The sequence below is a fragment of the Hyperolius riggenbachi genome, chromosome 10 (assembly GCF_040937935.1).
Source record: "Hyperolius riggenbachi isolate aHypRig1 chromosome 10, aHypRig1.pri, whole genome shotgun sequence".
Lineage (NCBI taxonomy): Eukaryota > Metazoa > Chordata > Amphibia > Anura > Hyperoliidae > Hyperolius > Hyperolius riggenbachi.
In genome coordinates this window covers 193,447,052-193,465,783 of record NC_090655.1, presented here as the reverse complement: position 1 = coordinate 193,465,783, position 18,732 = coordinate 193,447,052, and the positions used below count along the sequence as shown (strand labels likewise).

General features: G+C 45.6%; 1 protein-coding gene across 1 annotated transcript in view; it reads right to left on the bottom strand.

Annotated features, from left to right (window-relative positions):
• Positions 1–12,168, bottom strand: part of LOC137534120 (pulmonary surfactant-associated protein D-like) — a 144,168-nt gene extending 132,000 nt beyond the window's left edge. Inside the window, exon 1 of the mRNA XM_068255493.1 lies at positions 12,110–12,168. The gene's annotated coding sequence lies outside the window, so the exon portion shown is untranslated. The remainder of the gene's footprint in view (positions 1–12,109) is intronic.
• Positions 12,169–18,732: the final 6,564 nt, after the last annotated feature.

The window sequence follows — 18,732 nt, the reverse complement described above, 5'->3', positions numbered from 1 at the left end:
GGTCACAACCTTGTGCCTGTTGCACTGCACCTGTAGTCATGCACCTCTGCCATCGGTTCCTCTTGCTCCTCACTTTGTTCTTGTTCCTAACCACTTGCACAAGACCCTTTGAACCATGGATGAAGGACACCTTGACTGGTCGGTGAGAGGCCTAGCCTTTTCACTGACCTGTGTCCTTCACCCATGGCTCAGAGGGTCCTGTGCCAGTGGTTAGGTTTTTAAAGCACTTCAATTTTAGGGCCTGGTGTCCCCGAAAGACACTACCTGGGTCACAACCTTGTGCCTGTTGCACTGCACCTGTAGTCCTGCTCCTCTGCCATCGGTTCCTCTTGCTCCTCACTTTGTTCTTGTTCCTAATCACTTGCACAAGACCCTTGAAACCATGGATGAAGGACACCTACACTGGTCGGTGAGAGGCCTAGCCTTTTCACTGACCTGTGTCCTTCATCCATGGCTCAGAGGGTCCTGTGCCAGTGGTTAGGTTTTAGAAGCACTAATAATTTAGGGCCTGGTGTCCCCGAAAGACACTACCTGTAGTCCTGCTCCTCTGCCATCGGTTCCTCTTGCTCCTCACTTTGTTCTTGTTCCTAATCACTTGCACAAGACCCTTGAAACCATGGATGAAGGACACCTACACTGGTCGGTGAGAGGCCTAGCCTTTTCACTGACCTGTGTCCTTCATCCATGGCTCAGAGGGTCCTGTGCCAGTGGTTAGGTTTTTGAAGCACTAATAATTTAGGGCCTTTTGTCCCCAAAAGACACTACCTGTAGTCCTGCTCCTCTGCCATCGGTTCCTCTTGCTCCTCACTTTGATCTTGTTCCTAATCACTTGCACAAGACCCTTGGAGCCATGGATGAAGGACACCTTGACTGGTCGGTGAGAGGCCTAGCCTTTTCACTGACCTGTGTCCTTCATCCATGGCTCAGAGGGTCCTGTGCCAGTGGTTAGGTTTTTGAAGCACTTCAATTTATTAGGGCCTGGTGTCCCCGAAAGATACTTGGGCAGCTATGCCCTGCAACTCTTCCAGCACAAAGTTGGTGGTTGGTGTTCCTTAAAACTGACCGGGCTATACCATAGATATGTTATTTTTTTGTCTTCCATGTTGGAAGAATGTTTCCATGTTGGAAAGTGGTTGTTTTTGCAATAAAAAAATTTGTTTTTACATACCTCAGTGTGATGAGTAGTTGTTCTTGTGGTGTGACTGCTCTCCTGAACGTGGTATCCTTCTTCCTAAGGTCATCCTTCACCATCTCCAAAAGGGTATCAAACCTGTCAGGAGATGTAAAGGAAGAAGCTGTAAAGTATGTTGTGGGACAAGGTGTTGGGTGGAGGATGGGGGAGGTGTGTTTACAGAGGTTTGGGAGTGTTGTGGAGGGTGGGGGTGTAGTGTATAGCTAGGTATACAGGGGTGTGGGGGTCAGGGTGGTGTGTTTAGCTAGGTATACAGGGATGAGGTGTTGTGGGGGTGAGGGTGGGGTGTTTAGGAATGGTGGGGGTTGGTGTATTTAGGCCTATATACTTACAGGGGAATAGACATCCGAGTGTAGCTGTAGAACTTCTGTGGGTGTCGTCTGAGGTCCCGGTAGAGGGCCTGGAACTCTCCCTTCCTCTGCCTCCTGGCTAGTAGAGGGTGCACCCACCATCTCCTGCGAGGAGCACGCCTTCTCCCCACATAGTAGTAGGTAAACAACAGGAAGGAGAGAATTCCCAGGTAATAAGCGTAAAAAATGACTGGATCCATGGTCCCAACTGCTGTCTCTGTATCCAAGGATGGTCTCCACACGTCCAGCTGTCTCCAACAATGACCCCAGAGCTTCTGCTGACCTCCCAGAACCCCAGGTATTTATACAGGTTGTTATCTCTTTAAGAATCCGGATCCGGACCGCAACCGTGTTCATACCGCACGGAAACCGTATGCAACCGGACCGGATCCGGACCGGATCCGGACAGGAACCGTACGGTTCAGGTCCGATCCGGCTCCGGTGCGGTCCGGACATCCGGTGCGGTTTTTGCAAAACCGCAAGTGTGAACGGGGCCTAATTTGTGGAACTAAAAAGATGCATTGGACCTTGTGCCTGTACACTTGGCTACTTTTGGGGAAGAGCACACATTGGATACAGATCCATCTGCTGAAAAGCTTTAAAAGCTGGAGATGAAGATTTCATTTTTCAGCACGACCTGGCACCTGCTCACAGTGCCAAAACCACTGGTAAATGGTTTACTGACCATGGCATTACTGTGCTCAATTGGCCTGCCAACTCTCCTGACCTGAACCCCATAGAGAATCTGTGGGATATTGTGAAGAGAAAGTTGAGAGACGCAAGACCCAACACTCTGGATGAGCTTAAGGCCGCTATCGAAGCATCCAGGGCCTCCATAACACCTGAGCAATGCCACAGGCTGATTGCCTCCATGCCACGCCGCATTGAAGCAGTCATTTCTGCAAAAGGATTCCCAACCAAGTATTGAGTGCATAACTGAACATAATTATTTGAAGGTTGACTTTTTTTGTTTTACAAACACTTTTCTTTTATTGGTCGGATGAAATATGTTAATTTTTTGAGATAGGAATTTTGAGTTTTCATGAGCTGTATGCCAAAATCATCAATATTAAAACAATAAAAGGCTTGAACTACTTCAGTTGTGTGTAATGAATCTAAAATATATGAAAGTCTATGTTTATCAGTACATTACAGAAAATAATGAACTTTATCACAATATGCTAATTTTTTTGAAGATCCTGTATGTATGTATATATATATATATATATATATATATATATATATATATATATATATATATATATATATATATATATGTATGTATATATATATATATATATATGTATACAAACATTTATGTGCATAGCTAGTGTGCCATACCTGGAACTCCCTTTTCTCCAGGAACACCTTTTGGTCCTACTTTCCCTGGTGGGCCAGGGCTTCCTCTTTCACCTTGAACTCCAGGTTCTCCACGCACACCTCAAGAAAACAGGTTATCAGTAGTTATCAGTCTAGTGAATGTTGCCAAGAGTGAAGGCAAATTAAGCTTGCCATAGAGAATCTATGATAACTCTATGCTGAATCTTGGGTGACTGAACAATATGTGTGGACTTACAGAAAACTTGAACAGGGAAGAATATGTACAGTATAGTACCACTGCTGACTTCCTCTTGCACAAGCTAGTTTTCAGGCTTTTGTACTTATCATATGCCTTTTAAATGTTTTTTTTTTTTTATTAATTATTAATCACTTCCATACCTTCGGGCCTTTGGACCATTACAGTAAACCTGAGATGATGTAAAAGAGAAATATCCTACATACCTGGGACTTCCTCCAGCCCACTCCAGGCTGATTGCTCCCTCAGCATCCTTCTGCACTACCTTGATCCTCCACAGATTGCCCCAAGAAGTCCTCCAGTTTGGGGCATATACTGTGCATGTGCAGGGCAGCCTTGCCCCCCCCCCCCCCCCATCGTGTTCCCATGGCCGGGAGCATTCTGCACCTGTGCAGTACTATTGCACATGCACAGAATGCTCTCAACGCGCGCAGCCAGCCTGTGCCGACTGCCCCCTACTGGAGGATTTTCCAGGTCCAATTGCAGACGATCCAGGAGGCGGAGGAGAATGGCAAGCAGGGGCGTAACAATTGGGGACGCAGCCCCTGCACCCATGGGTGGCCCACTCAGGGACATTTTGGGGGGCAGGAGGGATCACATCATGAGAGGAGAGCTTGGCCACACATTGGTGGGGAGGGGGGACAGTCCCCCCCCGCTCACCTCAGGCTCTCCTCTCAGCGCTCCCCTCCAGCATCAATTAGTGTCTGCAGGCGGCAGTCAGGTACAGATACCTTCCTGCGTTCCCCCGCCGGAGCTTCCTCTCTGTGTTTGCCGCTGCTTCCTCTTTATACAGGAAGTAGCGTAAGGCACTTCGTGATTGGATCTCCGTGGTGGACGGAGGTATGGACTCCTGCCATCACCTGCTGCCACTAATTGATGCTGAAGGGAGCGCTGAAGGGAGAGCCTGAGGTGAGGGAGGAGGGGGACTGTCCCCCCTCCCTGACAATGTGTGGCTAAGCTTTCCCTTCGTTTTGTGATCCCTCCTGCCCCCAAAATGACCCTAAGTGGGGGGCATCCAAATATCTGCAGGGGGGGCCAGTGATTTCTAGTTACGCCCCTGATGGCAAGGGAGCGATCAGCTTGTAGGGGACTGGAGGAAGTCCCAGGTGTGTATCATTATTTTTCTTTAACACCATCTCAGGTACACTTTAAGGACCAGAAACTTTTTTTTTCTAATTTTGAGCAGTGATCACTGTAATTGGCTAACAGTGATCACAGGGTCAAGGACCAATTAAATCGGCTCCTGACTGAGATATGAAGCTCTACTGTCAGCATGAAAACAGAGCAAGTGGGCTTTAGTGACTACAGAGCGGCAGGAGTGATTGAAATCGTTCTGGCATGAATATCAGAATGCAAATGGGGTGTAGATTTAAATCACCACCACCACCCAGAAGCAGTTAACGTACAACAAGTTCGCAGATCGAGCACTTTGTGTCCACTGTCTGCATGCCTGTTCCAGGTGTGTGTCTCAGACATTACTGAAGACAAAAAGCAGCACTATAGTCAGGCATAGGGATGAGCAAAAACATCTCTGACAGTCTTGCAAAAATTTCCTCGAACTACTGGTAATACCACAATTTTTTTCTGGTGAACCAGTTTCGCAAATTACATTTATATCTTTTGTTATCAATATAACTAGCAGTGGTGCAACTGTTGTTTTTTCAGGGTTTTTGGCACAGTTTGCCATTGATCAGCTATCCCTAAACAAAGCACTGAATGATTCCTTACCATAACCTTTTTGCTGATGTAACCTCTTACTAGGGATGAGCGAGGATGATTCTGACAGTTGTACAAAAATGTCATCAAACTTCAACTGGTGCTGCAAAGTTTTGGCAAACCAGTTCCATGAATGCCATTAAAGTCAATGGCCTGACTTTAAAACATTAGTAGTAAAATACCTATACATGTTAGAACCACCAAATTTGTGTATGTGTAGTAAGTAGAACAGTTACAACAAGGAAAATTAAAAAAGGTGCAAAAGACCTTGCGGTTTTCCAGGAAATTTGCATTTAAAGTGACAGCAGGCAAATAGGAATTTTGAGTTATTTACAGTGCACAGAAGGCAACATAAACATTAGGCCTTGGAGGTTGGAAACGTGGAGCTATGTGTTAAGTCAGCCCACTAGCAGCAGTCTCTGCTGTCAAAACAGCAGGAGAGTGCTTTGCCAGATGGAATCATGAACTGGAAGACATCTGAAATGAATGTCACCCATTAAGGTATGTAGAAGAAGTGTGGTGACTTTAAGCTCAAGGATGGAGAAATAGAGATGGCCCGAACAGGTCGCCGGACAACGGTTCTTGGCGAACTTCTGTGGTTCGCGATCGCGGAGAACCGCAAACTTTTCCGGAAGTTCGGTTTTCCCCCATAGTGCATCATGAGAGTCAACTTGACCCTCTACATCACAGTCAGCAAGCACATTGTAGCCAGTTAGGCTACACTCCCTCCTGGAACCCCACCCCCCCTTATATAAGGCAGGCAACGTCAGGCTTTTCACTCACTCGTGTGCCTGCAGTAATTAGTGAAGGGAGAGCTGCTGCAGACTCTCAGTTTCTCATAGGGAAGGCTTAGTTAGGCTCTTGTAGGCTTGTTAGCATGCTCCTTGCTGATTCTTATTGCTAAAAAAAAGCACCCCACAACAGCTCTTTTGAGAGCTTATCTTGTTCTTGTGATCTGTTTTTTTTTTCTGTGTGTCCCACTGACACTTGTGTTGCATAGACAGCCTTGCTAATTCCTACTGTGTGTGCCACTGCCAGGCCCAGTGTGTGTGACAGGTGCACATTGTAATACCCACTGCATATACCTACCTGTTCACTGTGCACTCACCCACCTACGTGAGTGCATGCAGTGTCACTGTGCCTGTCCGGTACCTGTCTGTGTGTGACAGGTGCCCATTATAATACCCATCACTGCATATACTTACCTGACAGTCACTGTTGTTCTATCATTGAGCTACCACAGCCCGGCGACCATATGGGCTTGAAAACCACCACGGCCTGCACTCTGGCCATGGTGCGCACCAGTACAGCACAGCCGTCACAACACAAACAGCTGTTTGCGGTTCGTTACACAGTGAGTTTGGTGTGTCAGTGTGAAGCAGTACTCTAATTACACTCCCTGATTGATGTATACACATGCAAGATGTTTTAAAGCACTTTAGGCCTGCAATTTAGCATGCAATCAGAATCAGAATCAGAATCAGAATCAGAATCAGAATCAGAATCAGAATCAGAATCAGAATCAGCTTTATTCGCCAAGTGCAACAAGTGCTGCACCCGGAATTATTTGTGGACACATGGCAGACATGGATGGTAGTGCGTGTTGACAGCATCAGTAGTAGCTACATAGGAATGCAACAATATAACAGCGACAATATAGGAATACAAAGTAGTAATACAAAAGTTAACAACGACAATAGAACAGCATTGATAATAACAATAACAAAAACATAACAAAAACATAGTGTGGATGAACAGCCCCATTGTGTAAGAGTAGTGTGATACGATTGTAACACGTGGAACAGTGGAACCGTATGGACCACAGGCATGCACTCTTACTCTCATTCGTTGAGTAGGAGAACTGCCTGGGGGAAAAAGGTGTTCCTGTGCCTGGTGGTTTTGGTGGGGATGGTTCTGTAGCGGCGGCCTGAGGGCAGGGGGTCGAAGAAGCGACTGCCAGGGTGGGATTTGTCGTCAGTAATCCTGTTGGCCCTGGACCTCATTCTGGATGTGTGGAGGAGGTCAAGGGGAGGCAGAGGTGACCCGATGATCTTCTCAGCAGTGCTGATTACCCTCTGAAGTTTGTGCTTGTCTTTTGTGTTTGCCCCCGAGTACCAGACAATGATGGAGGAGCAGAGGACAGACTCAATGGTGGCCGTGTAGAAGCTAGTCATTAGCTCCCGCGACATTCCAAACTTCCTCAGCTGCCTCAGGAAGAACAGTCTCTGCTGGGCTTTTTTTTGAGTTACGGAGGTGTTCACATCCCACCTTAAGTTCTCAGTGATGGTGGTGCCAAGGAAGCGTGCGCTGTGTACTCTGGAGACCTCAGTGCCCTCAATGTAGACTGGGCGGGGAGATGGGGCATTCCTTCTGAAGTCCACAATCAGTTCCACCGTTTTTGCTGTATTTAGTACCAGTTTGTTGTCCGTGCACCACCTGAGGATCCGATCAATCTCGCTACGATATGCAAGCTCCCTGTCTTCTCCGATGAGACCTAGGATGGTGGTATCATCCGCAAACTTGATGACCTTGACAGAATCAGCGGATGATGTACAGCTGTTTGTGTACAGGGAAAAAAGAATTGGGGACAGCACACACCCTTGCGGGGCCCCCGTGTTGGTAGTTCTGACTCCAGAGGAGCAGCCGCCGATTCTCACTAGTTGTGTCCTGTTCATGAGGAAGTCCTTGATCCAGGTGCAAAGAGAGAGGTCCACACCAAGTCGTGCCAGGTTGTCATGCAGAATGTTCGGACAGATGGTGTTAAAAGCGGAACTGAAGTCCAGGAGCAGGATCCTAGCATAGGTGTTGGATTTATCCAGATGAGCCATGATGTGTGCTAGACTGATATTAATGGCATCCTCCACGGACCGGTTGGCCCTGTAAGCGAATTGCAGGGGATCCATTAAGGTGGCTGTGTGTCCCTTCAGGTAGGTGAGAACCAGTCTTTCGAAGGTCTTCATGATGACTGGAGTTAGAGCAACAGGTCTGTAGTTATTTAGATCAGTGGCTCCTGGTTTCTTGGGGACTGGGATGATGTCAGATTTTTTGAAGCAGGAGGGAACCTTGCCTAGCGTCAGGGATTTGCTGAAGATGGAGGTGAGGATTGGGGCTAGTTGGCTTGCGCATGTTTTCAGGCAGGTTGGAGATATGCCGTCCGGGCCTGAAGCTTTCCTGGTGTTGAGCTTCCGGAGGTGTCGTAGGACATCGGCCTCCTGGACTATCCTCAGTGCCAGGGGGGCACTAGCAGTATGGGAAGATGAAGTGGGAGTAGACTCCCTTGGTGAAGAGGTGAGTGCTAGGTCCACAGGATGGGTGGGTTGTTGCTCAAACCTGCAATAGAATTTGTTGAGCTCTTCAGCTAGCGCAAAGCTAGGAAGTATGTGTTGAGGAGGGGGCTTGAAGTTAGTGGCTGCTCTGAGGCCTTTCCAGACGTCCCGTGGGTTGTTGGACTGAAGGTTCAGACTCAGCTTGTTAGAGTATTCTCTCTTTGCCACCTTCAGCTCACGGTTCAGGGTGTTCCTGGCCACCCTGAACTCCTGTGGGGTTCCGGATTTGTGTGCTTCCTCCTTGATTTTCCTGAGTCTCCGCAGCCTACCGTTGAACCAGGGTTTATCGTTTGGGAAGATTTTGACGGTCTTCATTGGGATGCAAGTCTCCTCACAGAAGCTGATATAAGCGGTGATGTTCTCTGTCCACTCGTCTAGGCAGGGAGCCTCCAGGGCTGACCAGTCCGTGCTGTCGAAGCAGGCTTGAAGTTGTCCCTTAGCCTCTTCTGTCCACTTCTTAACAGACCTAACAGTCGGCTTTGAGGTTTCAAGGTGCCTCCTGTAAGTGGGGATCAGGTGGATTAGGCAGTGGTCAGAGTTACCAAGTGCAGCTCGGCGATTAGCCTTGTATGCGTCTTTGAGGACTGTATAACAGTGGTCCAGGGTATTTTGGTTCCTGGTGGGGCAGGTGATGTGTTGTTTGTACCGAGGCAGCTCCTGGCGAAGGTTTGCTCTGTTGAAATCACCTAGGATGATAAAGAGGGAGTCCGGGAGGGTTGTCTCCCACAGCGAGATGGTGTCACTGAGTATGCGCAGGGCATTTCTGACGTCCGCATCCGGGGGGATGTAAACACCTGCGAGGACATAGGAGGTGAACTCCCTGGGTGAGTACTGAGGCCTGCAGTTGATTAGTAGAAGCTCAACATCTGGAGAGCAGCATTTGTGCAGGATGGTCATGTTGGAGCACCACGCGGCGTTAATGTAAAAACAGATTCCACCGCCCTTACTTTTCCCTGAGAGACAGTGGTCGCGGTCTGCGCGGAAAAGATGCAATGTGATTTCTGCCTTTAAAAAGCTGCTCGGCGTCAAATCCAGATTTTTCCCCGGGACTTTTGGCATCTATCCCACTCAACCATGCCCTCCTCCAGGTGTTAGACACCTTGAAACATCTTTTCCATCACTTTTGTGGCCAGCATAAATGTTTCTAGTTTTTAAAGTTCTCCTCCCCATTGAAGTTTATTGCGGTTCGTTGAAGTTTATTGCGGTTCGTTGAAGTTTATTGCGGTTCGTTGAAGTTCATTGCGGTTCGTTGAAGTTTATTGAGGTTCGCGGAAGTTCGCGCGAGCCAAACTTTTGCGGAAGTTCGCGCGAACCAAACTTTTGCGGAAGTTCGCGCGAACCAAACTTTTGCGGAAGTTCGCGCGAACTAAACTTTTGCGGAAGTTCGCGCGAACCGAACTTTTGCGGAAGTTCGCGCGAACCAAACTTTTGCGGAAGTTGGCGTGAACTGAACTTTTGCGGAAGTTCGTAAACCGAAAGTTGGAGGTTCGGGCCACCTCTATGGAGAAACTGAGACAGAGTGTGGGTCAGTGAGAGCAGTAGCAGTGTGTGGCTTCTGGTCAGCTTTTACCAGGGAGACTGCATTGCTATCTGGCAGTGTGAGCTGGGTGGATTGCATTAGCAATGGCACCCATAAGTGCATTTACCACATCATAAAAGCTGAGCATGTTGGTGAGACAAGGCCTGCCCTTAGTAAACCCATGCAATGTGATTTCTGCCTTTAAAAAGCTGCTCGGCGTCAAATCCAGATTTTTTCCCCGGGACTTTTGGCATCTATCCCACTCAACCATGCCCTCCTCCAGGTGTTAGACACCTTGAAACATCTTTTCCATCACTTTTGTGGCCAGCATAAATGTTTCTAGTTTTTAAAGTTCTCCTCCCCATTGAAGTTTATTGCGGTTCGTTGAAGTTTATTGCGGTTCGTTGAAGTTTATTGCGGTTCGTTGAAGTTTATTGCGGTTCGTTGAAGTTCATTGCGGTTCGTTGAAGTTTATTGAGGTTCGCGGAAGTTCGCGCGAACCAAACTTTTGCGGAAGTTCGCGCGAACCAAACTTTTGCGGAAGTTCGCGCGAACCAAACTTTTGCGGAAGTTCACGCGAACCGAACTTTTGCGGAAGTTCGCGCGAACCGAACTTTTGCGGAAGTTCGCGCGAACCGAACTTTTGCGGAAGTTCGCGCGAACCAAACTTTTGCGGAAGTTGGCGTGAACTGAACTTTTGCGGAAGTTCGTAAACCGAAAATTGGAGGTTCGGGCCACCTCTATGGAGAAACTGAGACAGAGTGTGGGTCAGTGAGAGCAGTAGCAGTGTGTGGCTTCTGGTCAGCTTTTACCAGGGAGACTGCATTGCTATCTGGCAGTGTGAGCTGGGTGGATTGCATTAGCAATGGCACCCATAAGTGCATTTACCACATCATAAAAGCTGAGCATGTTGGTGAGACAAGGCCTGCCCTTAGTAAACCCATGGTGAGGAGCTGATATAAGGTTATTCTGTGCTGTATGCCGAAGCTCGGGTATAAAAAGTGATACCTAGCTGCAGTAGGGAAAGTCTCATCCCTCGGCTTTTTCCTGCCCCCCCCCCTCACTGAGAGTGGACCCCTGAAAGATTGTTGATAACGTTCTCTTCTCTGCCATCATTGTGGCCGTGCATGTGCAGTAAGACGCGGCCGCTTGTGCATGAACGGCTCCATGCTACTGTGCCTGCACGGCTGGGCTTTTCAGAGAGGAGGAGTGTGGCCCCAATATGCAGGAAGTCCACGGTTGGCAAGGGGGGACTGCAGAAAGCCAAGGTAAGACTCAAAAGTATCCTGAGGCTTCCCTTACTGCGGCTAGGTATGTCTTTCTGAACCCGATGCACTACATTTTTATTGAAGCATAGTAATGCTGTGAAGCTGATACCTTCACATACTTGTGAAGGGCTGTGCAGGTAGCCAGGTACTATTGCCAATTGCTAGCAGAATGAAAGCACAGAAACTGAGGATATGTCAAAAAACTATAATCAGAAAAGCAAATAAAAATTCAATTTATCAACCTGGCCGAGAGGACAGACATAAAGATCTTCAGATTTTAGCTTCACTTAAATGATAAACAAGAACTCTTGGTTAGGCTGAATATGTCTGTGCATTGCTGATGCTGAATTACTGTCCTGCACTACCTCCAAAATTGCACAGTGGCGTGTAAGATTGTGCCTGTGTATTCTATAGCTCTCATCTATCGCTACCAAAATAATAAATGTTTAACGAATCAAGACAAAATGTCGGGTAGTCCAGCATTTACTCTTTTTATAAATACAGTAGATCCCTAAGTCTCACCTGGATCACCCTTTAATCCATTAGCTCCATCTCTTCCATCTCTGCCATTTAAACCTGGAAGACCTTGTATAACTGAGCATGCAGCTGGTGTTTCAGAAGAACTCAGAGAAATTAACATAGCTGTGACAGTAAGGATGGATGCCACCCTGGTAGGACGAGTCATCATTTGGCTGTATTACCTGGCAGAAAATTATATAATTATTGGTTCCACCATGCAATCATGCAGCATAAACATTCACTATACAAGTCTATACTCCTGTTACAGACTACAATAACTGTGCTCTAATGGATTCTCTAGCTCCTAGGTTCTCAACGTGTGGTACGCGTACCCCAGGGGGTACATCTGATGGTTCCAGGGGCTACTCAGGCTTGATATACTTAACTAAAAATAACAAATTTAGAGCTTTAGAAAATGAAAAATCTTATTTAAACAAAGCCAGATTAGTGTTTTAGCTAATTAAAAGCAATAGTAAATGCTTGCAAATTGTTTAGAACCAATTATCATGTACTATGATTAAATATATATTTGTGTAGGGGTACTTGTGATAATGTTTGCTATGCTAGGGGGTACTTGGTAAGTAAAGGGATTTAAAAGGGGTACATACCAACAAAAATGTTGAGAAACACTGCTCTAGCTTACCTGAACTTCCCCAACCAGTATGATCACTTAGCAATCCAGCTCTGCGGAACAGACTAGTGTGGCGCTGCTGGACTTATATTTTCAGGAATATCGATTATTCAGACTTGAACTTTGTGCCTGTTAGTAGATTCTGCAATGAGAGAGACCAGGAGCCCAATGGTGCAATATTGTTTGAATAGATGTAGTTCAAGTAAAAGAATAGATTGTACTCACAAGGGTAGGTTGCACTCTTGCAACCACCGCCAGAGCCTACAGGAAATTAAATATTCCTGTTCGGTAACCCAGGTCTGCTGGTACAGGTTCTGGATGGTCGCTCTCCTTGGATTATTGAAACATGATATTTTGATATTATTCAGCACAATGGAGCTGCTGACTGTAGGAAAAAGTCGCCCTGTGTAATACAATGTAACTATGGAAAGATGGATATCATTTTAAAGCTCTCTTTCTCTTCTTTCTGATGACACATAATTAGCCGCCCCACGCCTTCTAGTTTTCTCTATTTTCGCGATCGAAATTGCGGCTGCGGCAATTTCGATCACAAAAATGGCGAAAACTAAAAGGTGTAGGGTGGCGGTTTATATATCATTAGAAAGAGGAGAAAGAGAGCTTTAAAATGATATGCATCTTTCTATAGTTTCCACACTGCTCGGAGTCCCTTTAAGCCATGGATGCCCAATCTACCGGTAGATCGCGACCGCCTGTTGAGTAGATCGCAGCTGCTTGGCCGCGTCCTGTCATAATCTGAAGCTGCTCAGTGCAGCTGTCAGATTTTGCTGCCTTAGAAACTTCACGGAGGAAAGGGGAGAGGCGCGGCTAAAGAGGAGGCGTGGCTGAAGGGGAGGGGAGCAAATGAGGAGACAGGTCTCCTCCCCTCCAGAGTCCAGGCTGTGTGACTCATCATACAGCGTCTCCTCTACTCCAGGCAGAAAGTATTGAGAAGAGATTTTGGTAGCCTCAATTTGCACATGAAGATTATGATAAAATCATTTATATGCCACAGTTCGGCCACATGCACCCAGCTGTTGCTGCTCCATCTCCCCTGCCACTTTTAATGTGCATAAAGACATAGTAAGCAAATCTCTGGGCACGCACACAGCACTGTAGAGATATGTGTATTTTATGCACAGTATGTTCTCTTGCCTGGCCGAATCTGACTCCTACAGACGTCAGTGACACATGAGTGAACAGTGTGTTGTGATCTGTTTTTTATCTTCTTGAGTGGAGACAGAGATAACTTTTGGCATACAGGAGAGAAGCAGACTGTGCTGCTGAGAGGAGCAAATAAGGGGATAGATCTCCTCCCCTCCAGACTGCCAGGCAAGTGAGAACACTGGACAAATAGCGAATCAGAAGGATTCTGAAGCTATTTGCTACATTTGAAAGGAGGTAGGTTGTACGGCTGGGATAGGGAGAGGGGGTTCATGACATGTAGGGGAGAAGGCTCCTGCAGTTACTATTTGATAGGCTTTTTTTTTGGGGGGGGGGGGGGGGGGGGGTGTAACAAGAATCCTCATGTATGCTGGGGGGGGGGGGGGGTCAGGTAGATCTCATGAATTCTGCAGGTTAAAAAGTAGCTTGCAAGCCGAAAAAGTGTGGGCACCCCTGCTTTAAGCTAATACTAAGAGGGAAAAAAAACTGTAGGAGGCGCCCTAAAGTACTTATAGTCTAAAATGCGAATAAAAAATAGGAGTAATTCGACCTTACATCCTTCAAGGAACAAACCATATGAGGTAGATATAATATGTATTGATGCACATAAGACAACGCTTTTTACGGGGAATTACCAGCTTCCTCAGGTCATTAAAAAGTACATACGTTTGAGCAGTCACAAGTGTGGTTGCCTCTAGAGAAAGGAGGCACCCACGCTCGTGACTGCTCAAACTTATTCACTTTATATTGACCTGAGGAAGCGGGCCAGTACCCGTGAAACGTGTGGTCTTATGTTCATCAATACATATTATATCTACCTTATGTGATTTGTTCCTTGAAGTAGGTAAGATCGAATTACTCCTATTTTGTAATTCATATTTTAGACTATAAGTACAACAGGGTGCCTCTTACAGTTTTTTCTCTTAGCTACTTATTGAGTAATACAATGTAGTTTAAATTGAATTGAATTGGAGAACCAATAGGGATTTTTTTCTTCACTCTGTGTTTGAATTACATGGTGTAACGATTGGGTGCTGCAGCTCAGACGTCTGATTATTTGTGCTCTGCAGAACCACAAATAATACAGACGCTATACCTGATTATGTGGTGATCTGCAGTATCACCAATAATACATGTATAGCTAGTAGAGAGTATGGTGTGGTGTTTGGTGCAACAGTATAGACTTCTCCAGTGGAGCTGGAGGGTCTAACAACACAAATATAAACAATAGACCTTTACCAAAGGAGCTAGCAAAGTATAAGCAAAGAGAGAATCAAAGCAGTTTGGCTAAACCTTACCAAAGAAGCTGGTAAGGAACTAACAGCACAAGTGACTGAATAGTTTAGCTAGCCCTTACCAGAGGAACTGGTGGGCACTAGCTATAACAGAACGAGATAGTTTGGCAACACCTTACCAGAGGAGCTGGTAAGGTACTATCAGTGATAGGACTGTATCAGTTAACAAGACTTTACCAGAGGAGCTGGTAAAGTACTATCAGTGAAAGACTGTATTAGTTAACAAGACTTTACCAGAGGAGCTGGTAAAGTACTATCTGACACGCTGGTAAAGTACTATCTGACACGGTAACTGTATAGTTTAACAAAACCTTACCAGAGGAGCTGGCAAGGTACTATCAGAAACAAGTGTCACCTCACCAGAGGAGCTGGTGGGCATATATAAGCACCTCACCAGTGGCAAGGGCCCACTGGTGAGAGGAGTGGTCAGACAGGCAAGGTTCGGCAACAGAGAGGTAATATCAGTACAAAGCGATAGGCAAGAGAATAGTAGGTAAACAGGCAGAAGTTCAGCAACAAGGATCAGATAGGCAGAAGTACAGAATCAGTAAGCAAATGCGAGGTCAGAGTATAGCCAAAATCATACACAAGTAATCAATAACAATATCACAATTCCTAGTCTGGTGTGAAGTCCTTGGTTTCAACACCTGGGAACTAGTCTAAGGTCTGAGCACTAACAATAACAATATCACAATTCCTAGTCTGGTGTAAAGTCCTTGGTTTCAACACCTGGGAACTAGTCTAAGGTCTGAGCACTAACAATAACAATATCACAATTCCTAGTCTGGTGTGAAGTCCTTGGTTTCAACACCTGGGAACTAGTCTAAGGTCTGAGCGCTAACACAAAATATTCATGACAGCAGACAGTTTGCAAATGGTGAACGAAGGCTTTATGAAGCAAAGGAAGACTCTCCGGAACAGCCAATCCGAGCGGCGAGAGTCATCTCTGACATCAGCCGACCGGCAGGTCAGCTGATGCGCCTTCTCCCAGCATAAAGGTCCTGTCTCCGCGCACGCCCGCGCGAGACAACGACCCTATGAGCAGATGACAATACCGTTCCCGGCGTGCTAGACGGATGAGGTCTGAGAAGAGGAAGCAAAGGCGGCTGCGGGTACACCCTGCGTGTCCCCAGCCGCCATTCCTACAGATGTTACACATGGTTTTTTAAACCATCATTCATTACTTTGTCCAAGTAACAAACAATCATGTCATAATATGGGCAATGGGAAGTTGAATACACAAACATTCTGGATGAAAATATTTCAACATGAGAATCATTAGGCCCATTACAGAAAATGATCCTGCTTATAACTGCTGTCCATTTGTAAATATACAAAAAACAATTACTTGCCTGAACACAGTAAGTGTACATTAATACAAGCAAAATATTTTGGACTGTAGGTAATTACTAGTAAATTAGTATAATAGTGTAATTCTTTGAATGAAGTAGTATAATGTAGTAAAAAAAAAAAGAGCTAGGACCCTAGTGGCAAATAACTCATCTGAAAACAAGTGACAAACTACAATCAGCAGAATGATGGATGCAGAAAAACAATAACTTCTGAATGTGGCCAGAATCAGAAATGTGGACTTTTGATTATTTCATTTTTTAAAGATGTTTGTATCCAGCAGACCTTGCTTGCGGACCAATCACAAGCTTCTGTTACAGCCAGTGAGAAGCTGCTTTGGAGAAAATGACATACACCACACACAGAAGAAAATGTAATTTAGTGAGGAAGGAAGCAGCAAAGCAAAACGCGAATGCAAAGCACACATTGTAGAAGCTGGGTTTGGTGGGTGGGTTGTTTCTCAAAAGTAATATTTTATATTTTATGGGGAATAGAACAGAGGAAGAGGAAAGAATAGAGGATCACTTTAGGATTTTGTTCTGTTGGACTTTAAGCACAGGGTAATTTAGGAAGGGGTTGCAGACCATAGCTATGTGGCTGTAATGGGAAATGTAAGTAAATAGACCACACTTAACTCTATAAAAACAGCGGACTACATATTTTGAAGGTGATACCTGAGGTTATATGGTGTCTGCAGGTTTGTTAAACCCTGTGGAACATTTTTTTGGGATTTTCAGCATAGTGAATGTTGAGTAGTTAATACTGAAAAAATTGTGTCAAGTACCATAAGCAATATATTCAGTCTATACACTTGAAGGAAGTCAATTTTGCAGTACTGTATGTAAGAAAATAATGAGCAAATGGAGATATTATTATTGGTGCTTTCTTTGCCAGCATCAGAGAAAAAGCAGCTGTGCTGATATTGCTAACACATATGCATATACAGGTCCTCAAAAAATTAGCATATTGTGATAAAGTTCATTATTTTCTGTAATGTACTGATAAACATTAGACTTTCATATATTTTAGATTCATTACACATAACTGAAGTAGTTCAAGCCTTTTATTGTTTTAATATTGATGATTTTGACATACAGCTCATGAAAACCCCAAATTCCTATCTCAAAAAATTAGCATATCATGAAAAGGTTCTCTAAACGAGCTATTAACCTAATCATCTGAATCAACTAATTAACTCTAAACACCTGCAAAAGATTCCTAAGGCTTTAAAAAACTCCCAGCCTGGTTCATTACTCAAAACCGCAATCATGGGTGAGACTGCCGACCTGACTGCTGTCCAGAAGGCCATCAGTGACACCCTCAAGCAAGAGGGTAAGACACAGAAATACATTTCTGAACGAATAGGCTGTTCCCAGAGTGCTGTATCAAGGCACCTCACTGGGAAGTCTGTGGGAAGGAAAAAGTGTGGCAGAAAACGCTGCACAACAAGAAGAGGTGACCAGACCCTGAGGAAGATTGTGGAGGACCGATTCCAGACCTTGGGGGACCTGCGGAAGCAGTGGACTGAGTCTGAAGTAGAAACATCCAGGGCCACCGTTACAGGCGTGTGCAGGAAATGGGCTACAGGTGCCTCATTCCCCAGGTCAAGCCACTTTTGAACCAGAAACAGCGGAAGAAGCGCCTGACTGGACTGTTGCTCAGTGTTTCAAAGTACTCTTTTCGGATGAAAGCAACTTTTGCATGTCATTCGGAAATAAAGGTGCCAGAGTCTGGAGGAAGACTGGGGAGAGGGAAATGTCAAAATGCCTTAGGTCCAGTGTCAAGTACCCACAGTCAGTGATGTTCTGGGGTACCATGTCAGCTGCTGGTGTTGGTCCATTGTGTTTTATCAAGGGCAGGGTCAATGCAGCTAGCTATCAGGAGATTTTGGAGCACTTCATGCTTCCATCTGCTGAAAAGCTTTCATTTTTCAGCATGACCTGGCACCTGCTCACAGTGCCAAAACCACTGGTAAATGGTTTACGGACTATGGTATTACTGTGCTCAATTGGCCTGCCAACTCTCCTGACCTGAACCTCATAGAGAATCTGTGGGATATTGTGAAGAGAAAGTTGAGAGACGCTAGACCCAACACTCTGGATGAGCTTAAGGCAGCTATCGAAGCATCCTGGGCCTCTATAACACCTGAGCAGTGCCACAGGCTGATTGCCGCCATGCCGCATTGAAGCAGTCATTTCTGCAAAAGGATTCCCGACCAAGTATTGAGTGCATAACTGAACATAAATATTTGAAGGTTGAATTTTTTTGTTTTAAAAACACTTTTCTTTTATTGGTCGGATGAAATATGCTAATTTTTTAGAAGGACCTGTAAATTGTCAGGCTTGTCGGGTCGATGACTATAATTCAGACTGTATGACCATATGACCATATGACTGACCCACAGCCCAGCCCGTAACACCTGTGGAAAACTCCTACCTAGCAAAATACTACAATACACCCTGCAGGTAGATGTAGCATACAGATTGACAGATAGTAATCCACCCACAGAACCTAATGACTTCAATGCAAGGATATGCAAAGGCACAGTAATCACAAGTTAAACATATATAGTCACCTGCGACCTGAAGGAGAAGGCAGTCCAGATAATAGTAGTAGGTGCAGATGCTCCTAACAAGGTAGTCCATAGACTTAGATATAGCGTAATCCTTTAACAAGCTGAGGTCAGTACGGGCAGAGTTCATGCAAATCTGTGTCCATGCAGAGGTCAAACCAGACAGAAGATAGTGAAATCCAGTAACAGAAACAAGGTTGGCATCAGAGAATCCAGCATAGAATCTTTGCCATAGTCTATGCAGTGGTTGGCAACAA